Here is a 16,709-nt window from a genome sequence, read left to right as displayed (position 1 = left end):
TCCAGTAAATTTTTTTCGCATGGTTCTGGCTCTTATTTTGTTGCGATTAGTGATTGGAAATACACATTATTGAACGATGAATTCATCGATGAAAATCTGAAATAATATTGTTGCAATATACGAATCGCATCCCAAAATTGCGTAACAAGCTTTGAAGATTCTATTACCGTTTGCCTCTACATACCTATGTGAGAATGGATTTTCAACACATCCTAAGATGACCAAAGGGAGAAAAAGATTGGAAATTGAGGCCGATTTGATATTAACTTAGGGCCCTCCTTAGCCGTGCGGTAAGACGCGCGGCTACAAAGCAAGACCATGCTGAGGGTGGCTGGGTTCGATTCCCGGTGCCGGTCTAGGCAATTTTCGGATTGGAAATTGTCTCGACTTTCCTGGGCATAAAAGTATCATCGTGTTAGCCTCATGATATACGAATGCAAAAATGGTAACCTGGCTTAGAAACCTCGCAGTTAATAACTGTGGAAGTGCTTAATGAACACTAAGCTGCGAGGCGGCTCTGTCCAAGTGTGGGGATGTAATGCCAATAAGAAGAAGAAGAAGAAGAAGAACTTACTTATAGTTCACTTTAATTATTTCATAGATCTCTTCAGCAGAAAATGTATTTTAATTCTCAAGAGTAGCGTATTTTTATTTGATCATTTCTTGTCATACACAGTATTTTTTTTTTAAATCAACAAATCCCACTCATGCATTCCCAACACAGACATCAGAATAATGGAAGTTACGGGCCTTTTTACCAACCGCTTTATTTTCTCTGGGTATTGTAATGGGTCCGGGCAGATTCAGGGATTCTTCCGCTTTCCGTAAATAACTTTTCTGAGAGGGTTCAGGTTGTACATTGATGTTTTTTATTCTGAACACGTCGGTAGCTGATTTAGAACTGCGGTGGAGATTTCTTTCGTGTTTCTAGTATCTTCCATCCTTTTCACAATCACACACAAATGTCATCCATTCTACATTAATTCACGCATACACAATCACGACAAAAGAAGACCAATCGTAACAGTGTGGCCATATCATTACTATAACTCGGGCATCCTGACTACTGATCGTCTCGATCAAGAAAATATTTTGATATGCATATACATACGACTATATTAGCTGGGGACAGGCCAAACATTCGTGACCAACTCGGGGTTAGTAGGGGTACAATATTAGGGAAAGGGATAAGACAAAATATAGTAAGTGCCACATGTCCTACAGATTTCGTTCAAGTGCAACTCAATCGTCTGAACTATAAGAGTCTCTCCAATCGGCCCAACGTTTCAATCGGGAAGCTTCGATTATGCCATCGTACGGTATTTGAGATATCTGTGCGTTTTCAATGTCCCTTATAACATATCGATCATTCGGGAGGACTTTGTGGATCCGATAAGGGCCTTTGTATTTGGGGACAAATTTCTTGTTCGTTCCAACTGTTGTGTCAATGTTCCGAACCAGGGCAGGTTGGGGCAAAACAACTCGAAAAGTTTCGGGCTCAAGAATTCTCCTTGAAATCCTTCTAGAAGCTCCCCTGGGAACTTCTAAATTTCTCCGGAAAGTAATCCACAAATTCCTCTGAAAATCGTTCGAAAATCTTTCTCATGTAATTGTAATTTCTCCTTATCTAGAAACCCCTCACTAAATTTGTTTTTTAGGAAATTCATGAGGAAATTCCTTGAAGATTTCTTTTCTTCTCCAATTTTTCCTTCTAGACATTTCTTTGGCTATTCTTCCAGAAAAAACCTCCGGTGTTTCCTTCAGGAATACATTCGAGAGTTCCTGCAAGAATACAAACGGAATTTTCCTTCCGAAATTCCGCTAGAAGTTTCTTCAGAAATTTATGACGGAAATCCTCCGATTTCGCTCCACAATTTCACTTGTAAATCTATAAGAAATTCCTTCGGAAATTCTTCTAGGAACTTCTCCGCGCATTCCTCCAGGAACTCTTCCTTTAATTCCTTCAGGATAACTTTCAGGAGTTTTTCCGGTAATACCTCCATAAATTTAATAGCGAAATCCTCTAGGATTTCATTCTGGAATTCTTTCCGCTATTACTTCAGAATATCCTTCAAGAATTCATCTTAAAATTTCTTTAGAAATTTATCCAGGAATTCGTCCATATATTTCCTCGGAAATTCTTCCAGGTATTTTCCCGGGAATTGCTTCAGGTACTTCTCCAGGAATTCCTTCAGGAATTTCTCCCGAAATTTTTCCGCGGAATTGTCCTTGAATGTTTTCCGGTTTTCACTTCAGAATATCATTCGGATATTAATTTGAGAATTCCTCCAAGATATCTTTCAAGAGTTCTTCCAAGTATTTCTTCAGAACTATCTCCGGGAATTCATCCGGTAATTTCTTCAGCATTTCATCTGGGAATTTCTGCAATAATCTCTCCTGGTATTTTTCGGGAATTCCTTCAGATATTTATCCAGAAATTCCTTCATGAACTTCTCCAAGAATTAGTTCAGGACTTCCTTGTGAGAATTCTTCCGGAAGTGCTTGTGGGACCTCCTTCAGGAGTTTTTCCAAGAGTTCCTCTGGGAATCCCTCCAAAAACTTCACAGGGAAATCCAGGAGGATATATGGCAGGAATTTTACGGGAAATGGGATTTCGGAAGTTCCTCTAGAAATTCAACTCCGGGTATTCCAACGACTGTTCCTCTGAAAATGTCTACGGGAGTTCCAGCAGTAGCTCCACCGGGAATTCATTCAAGCTTTGTTTAGAATTTATCTACAAAATCCTCCAGAAGTTCCTCGGAGAATTTCTCTGGGAGTTGCTCTGGGAGATCTTTTGAGAACTCTTCCAGGACTTCCTCCTGGAATTCTTACGGAAGATCATTTGGGAGTTCATCCAAGAGTTCTTACGAGAGTTACTCTAGAAATTCTTCCTGTAGTTCTTCAAGTAATTCCTCCAGAAGTTCCACCGGAAGTTCCTCTGAAAAATCCTCTGATAATTTCTACGGAAATTCCTCCAGGAGCTCCTCCGGAAATTACTCCAGGAGTTCCTTCTTAGAGGAACACTCGGGGGAACTGCCGTAGAAACTTCCGGAGGAATGCTCATAGAAACTGCCGGTGGATCTCCCGAAGGAATTCTCTTAGTGACTGCCGATAGAGCTCCCGGAGAAATTTCAGAAGGAACTCCTAGCAGAATACCTAGAGGGACTCCCAGAGAAACTATTGGAAGAACTTTGGGAGGAATTTCCAGCTAAATTTCTGAAGAAGGACTAAATGATTTCCTGGAAGAGCTACTGGTGGAACTCCCGGAGGCATTCTTGAAATAACTTCCGGAGGAATTTCTGAAAAAAACTCCCGGGAGAATTTTCAAATGAACCCCCGAAGGATTTATTTATTTATTATCAGACTAAGGCCGGAGTGGCCTGTGCTGCACATAAAAGTCTTCTCCATTCAGCTCGGTCCATGGCTGCACTTCGCCAACCACGCAGTCTGCGGAGGGTCCGCAAATCGTCCTCCACCTGATCGATCCACCTTGCCCGCTGTGCACCTCGCCTCCTTGTTCCCGTCGGATCATTGTCGAGAACCATTTTCACCGGATTACTGTCCGACATTCTGGCTACGTGCCCGACCCACCGTAGTCTTCCGATTTTCGCGGTGTGAACGATGGATGGTTCTCCCAACAGCTGATGCAACTCGTGGTTCATTCGCCTCCTCCACGTACCGTCCGCCATCTGCACCCCACCATAGATGGTACGCAGCACTTTCCTTTCAAAAACTCCCAGTGCGCGTTGGTCCTCCACGAGCATCGTCCAGGTCTCGTGTCCGTAGAGAACTATCGGTCTTATAAGCGTTTTGTAGATAGTTAGTTTGGTACGGCGGCGAACTCTATTCGATCGGAGCGTCTTGCGGAGTCCAAAGTACGTACGATTTCCAGCCACTATGCGCCTCCGAATTTCTCTGCTGGTATCGTTATCGGCGGTCACCAGTGAGCCCAAGTACACGAATTCTTCAACCACCTCGATTTCGTCACCACCGATAGAAACTCGTGGTGGGTGGCTTACATTGACCTCTCTTGAGCCTCTTCCTATCATGTACTTCGTCTTCGACGTGTTGATGACTAGTCCAATCCGATTAGCTTCGCTTTTCAGTCTGATGTAGGCTTCCTCCATCCTCTCAAAGTTACGTGCCAAGATATCAATGTCGTCGGCGAAACCAAATAACTGGACGGACTTCGTGAAAATCGTACCACTCGTGTTAATCCCTGCCCTTCGTATTACTCCCTCCAAAGCGATGTTGAATAGCAGACACGAAAGACCATCACCTTGCCGTAACCCTCTACGCGTTTCGAAGGGACTCGAGAATGCCCCTGAAACTCGAACTACGCACATCACAGAGTTACATAGATCAAAGCCTATGAAGTAACTAGGAATAAGCCAGGGTGGGTCTCCAATTGTTTTTCCGAAATATCCGGAACAATATGGAGCACTTCTAAGAATAAAGGAAATTCTATTCTAAAACATCGAACCAGCAAGAGTAAAAGAAAAACCATCTCAGAAGTTTGCCTTCAAAATCAGAAACATGCATCCGTGGATTCAGCAGCTTTTTTTTTGTATCTTTATTAAGGAGGGGCTGCAAAATGATGGGTTGACATCAAGGAAGAAGCGCCCAACAGAGCTCTGGTCCCCACAAGTTCCTATCTCACGCTTCCACGGGTCGTTCGATGACAAAAAACCGCCAGCTAAGGGTTGCGTACTTAGCAGGTAGTGCAGCCTGGGCACTGTTGTCCTTCTGACATCAGCTAGAGTGAGAAGGTACGCCTCGAGCGTCTGTTCACCAGGAGGTGCGGCTCAAACAGCGTCTGCCTGGTACCCAGCGGCTGATCAACGAAATGCTGTATCACGTCAGCTATACCTAAGGTGGCAGCCGCACCAGCGCGATGTAGGTAACGCGACCCCGGTAAGGTAGCTTTACTGAAGCCTCTCAAATACCACGAAAAATGGAGATAGAAGAAAAAGAGAACGTTATTTTTGGCAACCGACCCGGCAACGAAATAAGGACTATGATTGGAAACTCGGTACCTGGAATGTCAGGACCCTAAATGAACCCGGACGAGTGAGCCTTCTGGCTCGTGAACTGCAGAAGGTTGGAGTGAACGTGGCCGCTATTCAAGAAGTCCGATGGCCTAGATCCGGAGAACGTGAATTCCGAGCCGTGGATCCCACGACCAACACTGCATTCAAGTATAACATCTATCACAGCGGCGGCGGTTAAGCAGAGCATGGAGTTGGTTTCGTAGTGATGGGCAAGCAGATGAAGCGAGTGATGCGGTGGAAACCGATTAGTGAACGAATCTGTGTGTTGAGGATACAGGGCAAATTCTTCAATTACAGCCTAATCAACGTTTGCGCACCGACAAACGATAAATCCGACGACGTGAAGGACACGTTTTATGAATGTCTTGATAAAGCCTATGGAGAGTGCCCAAAGCATGACGTGAAAATTGTTATCGGAGACGCTAACGCTCAGGTCGGTAGAGAGGACCTTTTCTGTCCCATAATTGGTAGAAAGAGCCTTCACTCCGCTACCAATGACAACGGCCTACGGCTAGTAAATTTCGCTGCTGCCAGAGGGATGGCCAACAGTAGCACCTACTTTGCACGAAAGAATTAAGAAAGCACACCTGGAGACACCCAAATGGTGAAACTTGCAACCAGATAGACCATGTTCTGCTGGATGGGAGCCATTTCTCGGATGTTATCGATGTGCAGACATTCAGAGGTCCAAACATTGACTCTGATCACTATCACTAACTGTATCGAACGAAAGATCACAGCGAACGATGCGTTACAATATCCAGCGATTGTCAGCGGAAGGAGTATCGGCTGGATACCGCCAGAAGCTCGACGAACGGGTAAGTGCAATCAACGTTAGCGACAACATCAACGATCTGTGGGAGTCGATCCATGAAGCGGTGAGCACAACAGCACGAGAAGTGGTAGGCACTGCACAGAGACGACCCAGGACGGGTTGGTTCGATGTGGAGTGTCAGAGAGTGACAGACGAGAAGAACGTTGCCAGAAGCCGGATGTTGGTGTCGGGTACCCGATCGAATAGAGATCGGTACAAGGAAGCAAGAGCAGCCGAAAAACGAACCCATCGCAGGAAGAAGAAAGAATATGAAGAACAAGTGATTAGCGAGGCGCAGGAAAAAATGGAGCAGAACGATATGCGGAGGTTCTATGAGTCTGTCAATGGCGTGCGGAGAAAGACAGCGCCATCTCCCGTCATGTGCAACGACCAACAAGGGAATTTGCTGACAGATAAAACCGAAGTGGCTGCCAGGTGGAAGCAACACTTCGAGACTTTATTGAATAGTGGTCACTTCCACTGTGGTGCATCGGTGAGCAGAATAAATACTAGCGACCATGGACAAGCTGTGGAGTCGCCTACACTAGATGAGATTAAAAAGGTGTTAAAGAGCTGAAAAACAATGAGGCTGCGGGTAAGGACCAGCTCCCGGCTGAATTTCTCAAACATGGCAGTGAGCAGCTTTATGAAGTTCTGCACCATATTATGTCGAAAATATGGGAAGACGAGGAAATGCCTACTAGCTGATTGGACGGCCTCATTTGCCCTCTCTTTAAGAAAGGGCACAGACTGGAGTGCGCCAATTACCGAGGAATAACCCACCTTAATTCGGCGTACAAAATTATGTCCCGTATTCTGTTCAACAGATTGAGACCGCTTGAAGAGTCCTTCGTCGGCGAATACCAAGCAGGTTTTCGTGAGGGCTGATGAACGACGGATCAAATGTTTACCCTGTGACAAATCCTTGATAAATTCCGGGAGTACTACTTGCAGACACATCATCTGTTTATTGATTTCAAGGCGGCTGTGATTTCAGTGAAACGGAATGAATTATGGCAAATTATGCTTGAACATGGTTTTCCGGCGAAACTGATACGGCTGATTCGTACACTACTAAAAATCCACACATATTTATTGGCAAAAATCCATAGATTTTACTTATGATGTATATCAGCGCACACATAACCATTCTCCACGCGAACTACTAATAAAATATATGCCCAAATAAACTTTATGTGTGGTCTCGAATTAGCAATTATTTAATTTATGTGTGGTTCTACATCGATTATATTAGGGTGACGCTATTGCAAAAATCTATAACGGCGACACATATATCTTATATAGATATTTTTGGCAGTGTATAACGTTGGACGGATCGAAATCAAGTGTAAGGGTTGCGGATGAAATATCGACGTCATTTGTTACCTTAGATGGATTAAAGCAGGGTGATGCACTCTCGAACCTACTGTTCGATATAGCGCTCGAGGGAGCGATTAGGAGAGCTGGTGTGCAAAGAAGCGGTACCATTATCACAAAATCGCATATGCTCCTGGGATTTGCGGACGATATCGATGTTATCGGGATTGATCGCCGTGCCGTGGAAGAGGCTTTTGTGCCTTTTAAGAGGGAGACAGCGAGGATTGGACTCACGATTAATACCAGCAAAACGAAGTATATGGTCGCTGGCAATCAACGTGGGTTCATTAGTGGTGGTGGTAGCGAAATGGTGCTGGATAGTGAAAAGTTTGAAGTGGTAGAAGAATTTGTGTATCTTGGAACACTAGTGTCGTGTGATCATGACGTTACCCGCGAGATGAAAAGGTGTATTGAAGCTGCAAATAGGGTTTATTACGGACTTCGTAACCAGCTTAAGTCCCGTAGTCTGCAAACAAAACTCGCGCTGTATACTACTCTGATTCTTCCGGTGGCTTTATACGGCCATGAAACATGGACGTTTAAGGAGGCTGATCGGAGAGCTTTTGGAGTGTTTGAGCGTAAGGTGCTGCGGACAAAACTCGGCGGTAAACAGGAGAACGGTATCTGGCGGCGCCGCATGAATCACGAATTTTACCAGGTGTATAAAGGGCTGGATATTATTAAACTTATTCAACACGGCATACTACGGTGGGCTGGTCACGTTGTTCGTATGCCGGAAGAACGTCAAGCGAAGATAATTTTTAGTAGAGAACCCGGAAGAGGCCGCAGGCTTCGTGGAAGGCCGCGTACACGATGGATTTTTGCAGTTGAAGAGGACCTGAGGGCGCTCAATGTTCAGGGCGACTGGAAGCGATTGGCCTAGGATCGAGTCCAGTGGAGAAGGATACTTCATTCGGCGTAGGTTCATCGAAGAGCTGTAGCCCATCAAGTATCAAGTAAGTATTAAGGAGACTTTCAGCCCAGGGCTGGCTCGTCTCCTTCAGCAGTCTTTTTTTTGGAAACACTTCATGGCCATCCTAAGGAAATAAACTGGATAAAGACATAAGTCTCTAGGACAAATGCAAAAGATTTTTTGGGCAGCAACATAAGGTAGCCACATAGGGTCAAGGTGTGGCTCCAAATGGCTGGAGCGAATGCGTGTGCACGCCACCCAGGTCTGACAAGAAGAGGACGAGTCATGGATTGCTGCTCACCGATTGACACGCTGAGGTGTTGATGTATAATCGCACGCTGATGGTAACTTACTCAAACCAAGGATGTTAACGATCATTCAGTAATTTGCGTTTGATCATTTAGTAGTTTGTCAATAACACATTCCAGAAGCTGAATTTCAAAATATGCTGTATGGTGGACTTCTAGTGCGAAGGTTTTTCTTCAACTTTGCCTAATGGTTCGTTATTAGAATTCAACTAATAACGGAGTTAGAGCGCTAGTTGCAGTAACTTAAACTAAATGATTGGAATTTTGTTATCATTTAGTATAAGCTATTGCAACTATAGCTATAACTCCGTTACTAGTGGAATTCAAACAACGAACCATTAAGAAGAGTTGTAGAAAAACCTTCTCACTAGAAGTCCACCATACAACATAATTTGAAATTCAGCTTCCTGAGTGTGTTATTGACAAACTACTAAATGATCGAACGCAAATTACTGAATGATCGTTAACATCCTTGACTCAAACCCCACATTCTCCTTCTTCTCTCCTAAAAAAAACCCTCTATCACAGAGAACAGACGTTGAAGCTGCACTCACCATGTTGTGATAACTTTTTACTGTTCATTTTGAATAACTGGAATGTCGCCGTTATCCCGTATGCATAATCAGCGCTAGCGTCATAAAAAAAATGCCACTGTGCGCTAGTGTCCTTATGCATGCAAGAGCATAGCAGCGCCATCGTGTTGTTGTTAAAATGAGATTCTGAGTTGCAATGTCGACGTCGTTAGCGTTGCGGTTCGGATAGTTTGTTTACACATGTTTTGCAAGAAATTTTGTTCGAGCCTCCATGTCTGTTCTCTGTGCCTCTATTTAGTATTGTCCGTCACACTTGCGTCATCAGCAACAGCGCTCAATGAAGTAGGGTTGTGTGAGGTTGTGCCAGTTGGTCGTCAGATCCCAACCCTACCCCCTCATCCTACTTGGTTGGCATTTGTACAAAAATAGTTCTGAAAATGTATTGCTAGAGTTCGGCTGGTGCCCGGTGCTGGGAATTTTGGTTTCATCAGTACCCGCTAAGCTGCGAAGGAAGACGGAGGTCCTTCGTAGCTTAGTAGGGAAAGCACCTGTCTAGCGTACTGGTTTTGTGGGATCATACCCCACCGAAGGGGGGTTACCTTACCAATACCTTTTCCGAACTAAATCTATCACATGTTGTGAATAATCGAGTTTCAGACATAGTAATCTTATTCCGTTCATCTGACCCAACTTTCAGCCTCATGTATAGTAACACCATGGGGCCCTCCTTAGCCGTGCGGTAAGACGCGCGGCTACAAAGCAAGACCATGCTGAGGGTGGCTGGGTTCGATTCCCGGTGCCGGTCTAGGCAATTTTCGGATTGGAAATTGTCTCGACTTTCCTGGGCATAAAAGTATCATCGTGCTAGCCTCATGATATACGAATGCAAAAATGGTAACCTGGCTTAGAAACCTTGCAGTTAACAACTGTGGAAGTGCTTAATGAACACTAAGCTGCGAGGCGACTCTGTCCCAGTGTGGGGATGTAATGCCAATAAGAAGAAGAAGAAGAAGATAGTAACACCATCAAGTTGACCTTCGACATATCGATGTTGAAATACCGAACAACCGCTTAGAAAATAATATTTATCTGGAATTTAACTGAGATATCATTCTTGAATGAGTTATCATACTTAAATTTTAGACTTATGTTTACCATTAGCCAACAACCCCGAACTAATAACTTTGTAAATGCTGGCAACGTTATTTAACTTCATGAATTTTGGATATCTGATCCGACAGGTAATTCTGCTATGACTACTATGTCAGCGAATTTCAAAATAAACACATAAACACATAGTTTATCAGTTCTATGCTTTAACAAATCGTAATTAGAGCACGCAATGAAACATCCTTGTCGATCGCTCTAGGGCTGTGACGATGTAGCATTTATCGATAATATCGATATCGGATTAATAAAATATCGATATCGTTTCGATATCGAGTTTTGGATATCGATATCGGGTCCGATATCTGATAATTCATACAAAGCTCAGAATTATTATATTTTTCTAACATTTTGATCTTAGATGTACTATGCAACAAATAATCAATGATTCCACGATGTAATTTAAGCTACTCAACGTTTTAAAAAGCCACACTATCAACGACGTGCAAACAAAAAAAAAATTTGTCTTTATTATCGAGACTTTCAGCCCGAGGCTGATCAAACAAAAATAATATTTATGCTTTCAGAATCATGGCTGGTACCTATTTCGTTTAACATGCGCCCTAACAATGGAACAACTGCAACTTGAGTTGAAAAATTTCACAGCGGCTTGAAAAGAAATTATTTCCCTTTTCAATACAATATTCATATTTCAATTCAATTCAATACAATTTCAAATTTCAAAAAATATTGCTACTCATAGATTCACTCGTATTAGCAAATATCGACACACATTTATATAATTTTCTGAGAACCTTAACGATATACAACAGGGCATTGCTGTAAATCTAATATCATATATAACCGGTACAGGCCTTTAACATCTTTACTCAAGAATAGTTTGCAGTACGGTACACATCTTATTGGGGCATGTTTATAATAACGAATAGCTGTCCCAAGGGAGAGAGCGATCTATACACACCTTCAAAATCTAACTTAATGACTCGATCAAAGGAAGGTTTGGTTGCTCTAGAAAGTTTTTCGAAGTGCATCTACTTTTTCATAGTTTGTTTCACTTTTAGTACCGGCATAACCGAAAATTGTATTGAAATGAGATGTAGAAAAAATCTGGATTGCATCGGTTAAAACAGTGTAATGTTGGATTGTAAAGCGTTTGACAAAATTGTATAAATGAATTTGACTCCTATTAGCTTTTTCAAACTGCGAGCTTTACCACTTGATAAAATGGGTTGTCCGACATTTCGCGGTAAAACATTCCGCGGTAAACAATTTCGCGGTGTACCATTTGGCGGTAATCTGTTTCGCGGTTTATACAATTTGGCGGTATTCCGTTTCGCGGTATATATTATTTCGCGGTTTGCAATTTCGCGGTGCTCCGTTTCGCGGTATTCAAGCTTAGCTTATCTTTTTAACTTTTTTTTGTATTTTTAAGTTTGCCAATCTTTTCTACCAACTATTAATTTTCTCTTCTTTATATGGCCGTTTCTTTCATTGCGTTTCCCTTTCAAGTATTTTTCTCTTTTCTTTTACGCATTATTTTATGTTATCTCCAAAAGACATATACATTGTTGTCAATATTAGATGTGTGAACTTTGTCATCAAGATACACTATATCATATGGTAAAGGTCGCTGTCTTAATACCTTAAAAGGCTATGGTATTCTGGTAGAACTCAGAAGATGGAATGACTGAAAATTATGCATAAGGCAAAATGTATCTTCCTTAAATGTTAGCCGGTATTAGGCTAAATATCATGTGCTGTCTTCTTCAAATGTTCGCATTTGCCCGGTATAAAACAATATGTGTTGTTTCGTCTTCTTTAAATGTTCGCATTTGCCCGGTATAATGCAACGTACACACCAGTCAAGCAGTTTGACGAACATTGACTCCACCCCCAAGAAAACGCTTCGGTTGCTGCTTTGTTGGAACGTGTGTGAAGTTGTTCGAACAACCATTTGACAGTTGGCGGCTCGGTTGGAAAAAATTAAAACGGTTTGATTTTGGTTTGAGTTGTCGGGGGTGGAGTCAAGGTTCGCCGAACATGTTTGAGCATTTGTAGTGAAGTTGCACAAACCCCCATATATTTTTTGATGGTTGGTGCTAAAGTTGGCGCTTCGGTCGTTCGTGTGTGATATTGTTGGTCGAATAAATTGATTGTTCGTGCCGCTGTTGGCAAAACTTGATGGATGTTTGAATAAACGAGAGGTGGAGTCAATGTTGGTCAAACTGCTTGACCGTGTGTACGTTCCATAAGGCAAATTGTGATGTTTTGCCTTCTTTAAATATTTGCTTTTGCCCGCTATAAGGCAAAGCAATCTGTTGTTTCGTTTTCTTTAAATGTTTGCATTTGCCCGGTATCGAGCAAAAATGTTATGTTTTGCTTTCTTTAAATGTTTGCATATGCCCCCGATGACGGTATGCAAAGAATGCGAAAACAACACTTTGCCTTCTACCGGGCATATGCAAACATTTAAAGAAAGCAAAACATAACATTTTTGCTCGATACCGGGCAAATGCAAACATTTAAAGAAAACGAAACAACAGATTGCTTTGCCTTATAGCGGGCAAATGCCACCGGTGCGGTGGCGGTAGTCGTATTTGCAAATATGTTTTGCTTAAAACATTTTTTTTGTTGGGATTTGAATTTATATGAGTCTGGTGTAAACTCAATGATTATTCGCTATACATAATAATTAGGTGAATTTCAAGGCTTTACAAAGCTAAAGAACACATTATTGAACTACTTGTAACATTAGTAAAATTAAACCTGCAAATTGGTATTGACCGCGAAAAGTTTCACCGCGGAATTGTACTAACCGCGGAATGGTATACCGCCAAATAATATAAACCGCGAAATGTTATACCGCGATATGATACTGAACGCGAAATGGTAGACCGCGAACTGGTACACCGCGAAATGGTTAACCGCGGAATGTTTTACCGCGAAATGTCGTACAATCGATAAAATGTATTATGATAAAGAGTAGATAAAAAGGAAACGTCATATACTTCTTCCCTAGTAAAAATTAAATTTTTGATCTTTGACAAGATACTTTTTATCTAATGACAAGCTTTAAAACCCTTGTATTTGGACTCAGGAGAAGTTTAGTTTAGTTCAAAAGTCTGTGAGAAAAGTTTAGATCAAATTAGTCGATTAACATGTTTTAACACTGCTTGTGACAGAAAAGTTTACAGTCATCATCAAATAAAGTCATATCGGCGATATTATCGAGTCAATTATCGACGATATCGGATTTTGAAATATCGGTTATCGTATCGATAATTTCAACCCGATATTTATCGATATTATCGGATATATCGATATCGTCACAGCCCTAATCGCTACATTGTCCGCGATGTCCACAGCATCCCAGAACCCTCTTCTCTTCGATTTTCCATTGTAAAAAAAAATAGTGCATTCAATAACTAACAACGGTAGCTAAGAGACGTGAGGCCCATACTGCTGTAATCTGGAAAAGTGACGTATACGCCATTTTTCAAAAATGGTGTTAACGAGTAGTACTCATCTTAAGACCCCCGCACATAGGATACGTTTGCGTTGCGTTTGACACATTTCCCATGGGAAAACTGTCAAACGCAACGCAAACGTATGCTATGTGCGGGGCTCTTTACTCTTAACAGAAACATGGAAAACATGTATGTTGTAAAATGGCACATACGTCACTTTTTCAGATTACGGCAATGTGTTTTTACCGTGTTAGTAAAAATGCGTCTAATAAGATTTAATAAAGATTAATTGTGAACAGATTTGAATAGAGAATGATTTATTGGCGTTTATAAATTTATGGCTTACATTACCTCAACATTTTGTTATAATCAGGTCTAATCAATTATCCTGAGATTATCCGAAAGATGAAAAAGTGTTGTGAAATGGACTCTCTATTCTACTCACTTATTAATGAAGTCATAAGCGAAGTCATAAACCATCGTTTAAAATAGAAAGAGACGTAAATTATGTGACTTGAAAAAAAATATCACTTTAAAACTACAAAAATGTTGACATGATTTACATGAAGCCTTTGGTCCAGAATCTGAAACATCTAGAAGGTGCAGAGAATTGCTCGACCTCAGGACGGGACGCCTGTTCACTTTTGGTTAAGTACATTTGATGTTGTTTTGTCTTAAACCTAAAGTATTAAGACAGTACTAGAGCCTGAGTACTTCAAGCGCATGAACAATGTACGTAAACATTTTATGTTCAACCAGCATACTTTTTGTTTCAAGCTGTAAAGCCAAAATAATGCCTACATGCATTCAAACAGAATTCATATTTCCTAAAACCGCCGCACCCTACTATGCAGATAGGTGGTTGGTAGGCTAAACATAATCTTTCTTACATTCTCCACTGCTGCTGAAGACCTATGTGTGGCACAATACGAGTTTTGGACCGTTGGCAAATAACTTGGATTGGCTCTTCTACGCCTTTCTTCGCGTTTTTATTCTGGATCCAAGGCACTCCACTTCGAGTCTTCTTCGCCCTCGTCGTCGTCGTTGTGCTCTCTGGGATGACGACTCGTCGCCAATCCCCGCTGTTCCTATCGCAGATATTCCACTCCACAGCACACCGCGCGAATCATTCCAAATCTTGGGGGTAAGGCTGTTGTTAGTTTTCGTCGGTATGTGCACGTCGTTGTTATTGATGATGATGAAGAAGGCTTGTTTTTCCTTCTCCTCTTCAGCACTATCTTTTCTTTTTTTGGCTAAAGCTCTGCTTCACACTCACTCTCCCTGGCCCCCCAAAGGCACTACTGATCACACTTCGACTCACTTCGCCCCGCGGTTTGTTGTTGGGGAGATCATCAACAGAATCACACATACACAGATTGAGACCCGAATAATGCTAGGGAGGAAGTACCAATTTTGGTTATAGTGAAATCATCTTTCAACAAGTCTTATTATACCATTTCCCGAGGATAAGTTGAATAAAAAAAATGTTTACTTTTCTCGCTCCACAACTTTGGAACTGATTTCATTATATGAAGCTTCAAATAAGAATTATGGAGTAATTAGCCTATAAGATAAAAATGGTTGGAAAAGTTCAAATTTCGGAAACGAAGTGTAGGAAAGAACTTTATTTTTGTTATTCGCAAACTGTGTCGGGGTTTCAGTATTGGATTATCAGCTATCGATATCCCAATTTACTAGTGAACATTCAGTCCATGTAGTATTTGGCAATGAATATAGAAGTTTCGCCACCAAAAATAAGGTCTTCCGAAAATTAGCATTGCATCGCAATCTGATGACCCGCTACAGCCATAACTGGTACACCTACCCTACGTCCACCACGCCCCAGCACTCTCCCCTTGACATTCGCGAACCACCATCCACTACGCTACAGCGGCAGGCCACAAATGCAGCAACTTGTATGATGACGACGATGGGTATGAAACCACTTCGCCATTTTTCGACAATTCAAATTCCAACGCAACAATAGCTGGCCATCGCGCGTGATTTGATTAAACGCGATAACTGTGCCACATGCACTTTCGACGACGCCAGTGCACTAACGAGCGACTCACGACGACCGAATATAAGTTAATTGCGAATTATTTAGTATAGCCGAGTACGAGACGTTCCACAGACGACAATGGGAAACACAGGTAACACAACATGCAAGTGGCTACGGACTGACTTGCTTTGAGACTTATTTGCGCAAACGAGCTATGGATGGGCACTGTGAAGGAATTTAAAACGACGTCGTAAAAGACTCTCCCGTGGCAGTGACCAACACAAAATGACAGGTACACAGGTATAGAGGTAATAGCTGCTGCCGAGCGACCAAGCTCGCCGCTCACCAAATCGCGGCACGTGTTTGTCTGTATTTGGCGTAAAATGCCTACATCGTATCGTGGTATCGTCATCTATCGCCCATGCAGAAGTGAATCGTGCTTTCGGAGAATGAGTGGAACGGTTCGGTTCCTTGCATGTATGCTTAAAGCTAACTAACTACGAAAGAGCAACATAAACAAGCTTTTATACATATATCTATGCAATGCTTTCAAACTTGTTTTACGTAGAGAAACATAATGATACGTGCTTGGGTCGAGGGATAGGATAGTAGATGCCAGATAGACCTGGCAAGCTGTTCATTGATTTCGTGGTACATATGTCGAGAACAACTGCAATTATAACGATTTTGAGTTAGGATCACTGTCTTCGACCAGAGGTCGAACAGACTGAATACTTAACACCTAGCATTGTTAGACTACGAACAGGACAATTATACAACATCCAGTGGACTAGTGGAGAATTTGCAGCTTTACGAAATGTCTTCTCCTCACTAGCGCGGGAATCAAACCTACACTCCAAAGCACGCAAATGCACATAGACGACTGTTGTCGCTTCCCGCGTGGTAACGAAGCCTACAAAATCATATCCGAATCCAATACTTACTTCACTCTTTGAAAACAAATGATGAGAATGTCTACCTTTTTAAATGTTTGTATTTCTCGAGTACTAATGAAGATAAGCATAATTTTGAATGGATTTTGAAAGGATTGTGAAAATGTTGAAACGACATAGAATTTTCACAGTAACTGGTTGAAGTACTTAAGGGGGAAATAAA

At 42.0% G+C, this 16,709-nt stretch overlaps 1 protein-coding gene across 3 annotated transcripts in view; it reads right to left on the bottom strand.

Annotated features, from left to right (window-relative positions):
• LOC134208728 (uncharacterized) overlaps positions 1-15,873 on the bottom strand; it is a 67,516-nt gene extending 51,643 nt beyond the window's left edge. Inside the window, exons 1-2 of one of the 3 annotated variants that reach the window (XM_062684566.1) lie at positions 15,417-15,873; positions 14,482-14,984 (exon numbers count right to left, since the gene is read on the bottom strand). The gene's annotated coding sequence lies outside the window, so the exon portion shown is untranslated. The remainder of the gene's footprint in view (positions 1-14,481; positions 14,985-15,416) is intronic. The other 2 variants (XM_062684567.1, XM_062684568.1) reach the window with 2 other exon arrangements.
• Between the last annotated feature and the right edge of the window lie 836 nt (positions 15,874-16,709).

Source organism: Armigeres subalbatus, chromosome 2 (assembly GCF_024139115.2).
Source record: "Armigeres subalbatus isolate Guangzhou_Male chromosome 2, GZ_Asu_2, whole genome shotgun sequence".
Taxonomy (NCBI): domain Eukaryota; kingdom Metazoa; phylum Arthropoda; class Insecta; order Diptera; family Culicidae; genus Armigeres; species Armigeres subalbatus.
This window is presented reverse-complemented; position numbering and strand designations above follow the sequence as displayed.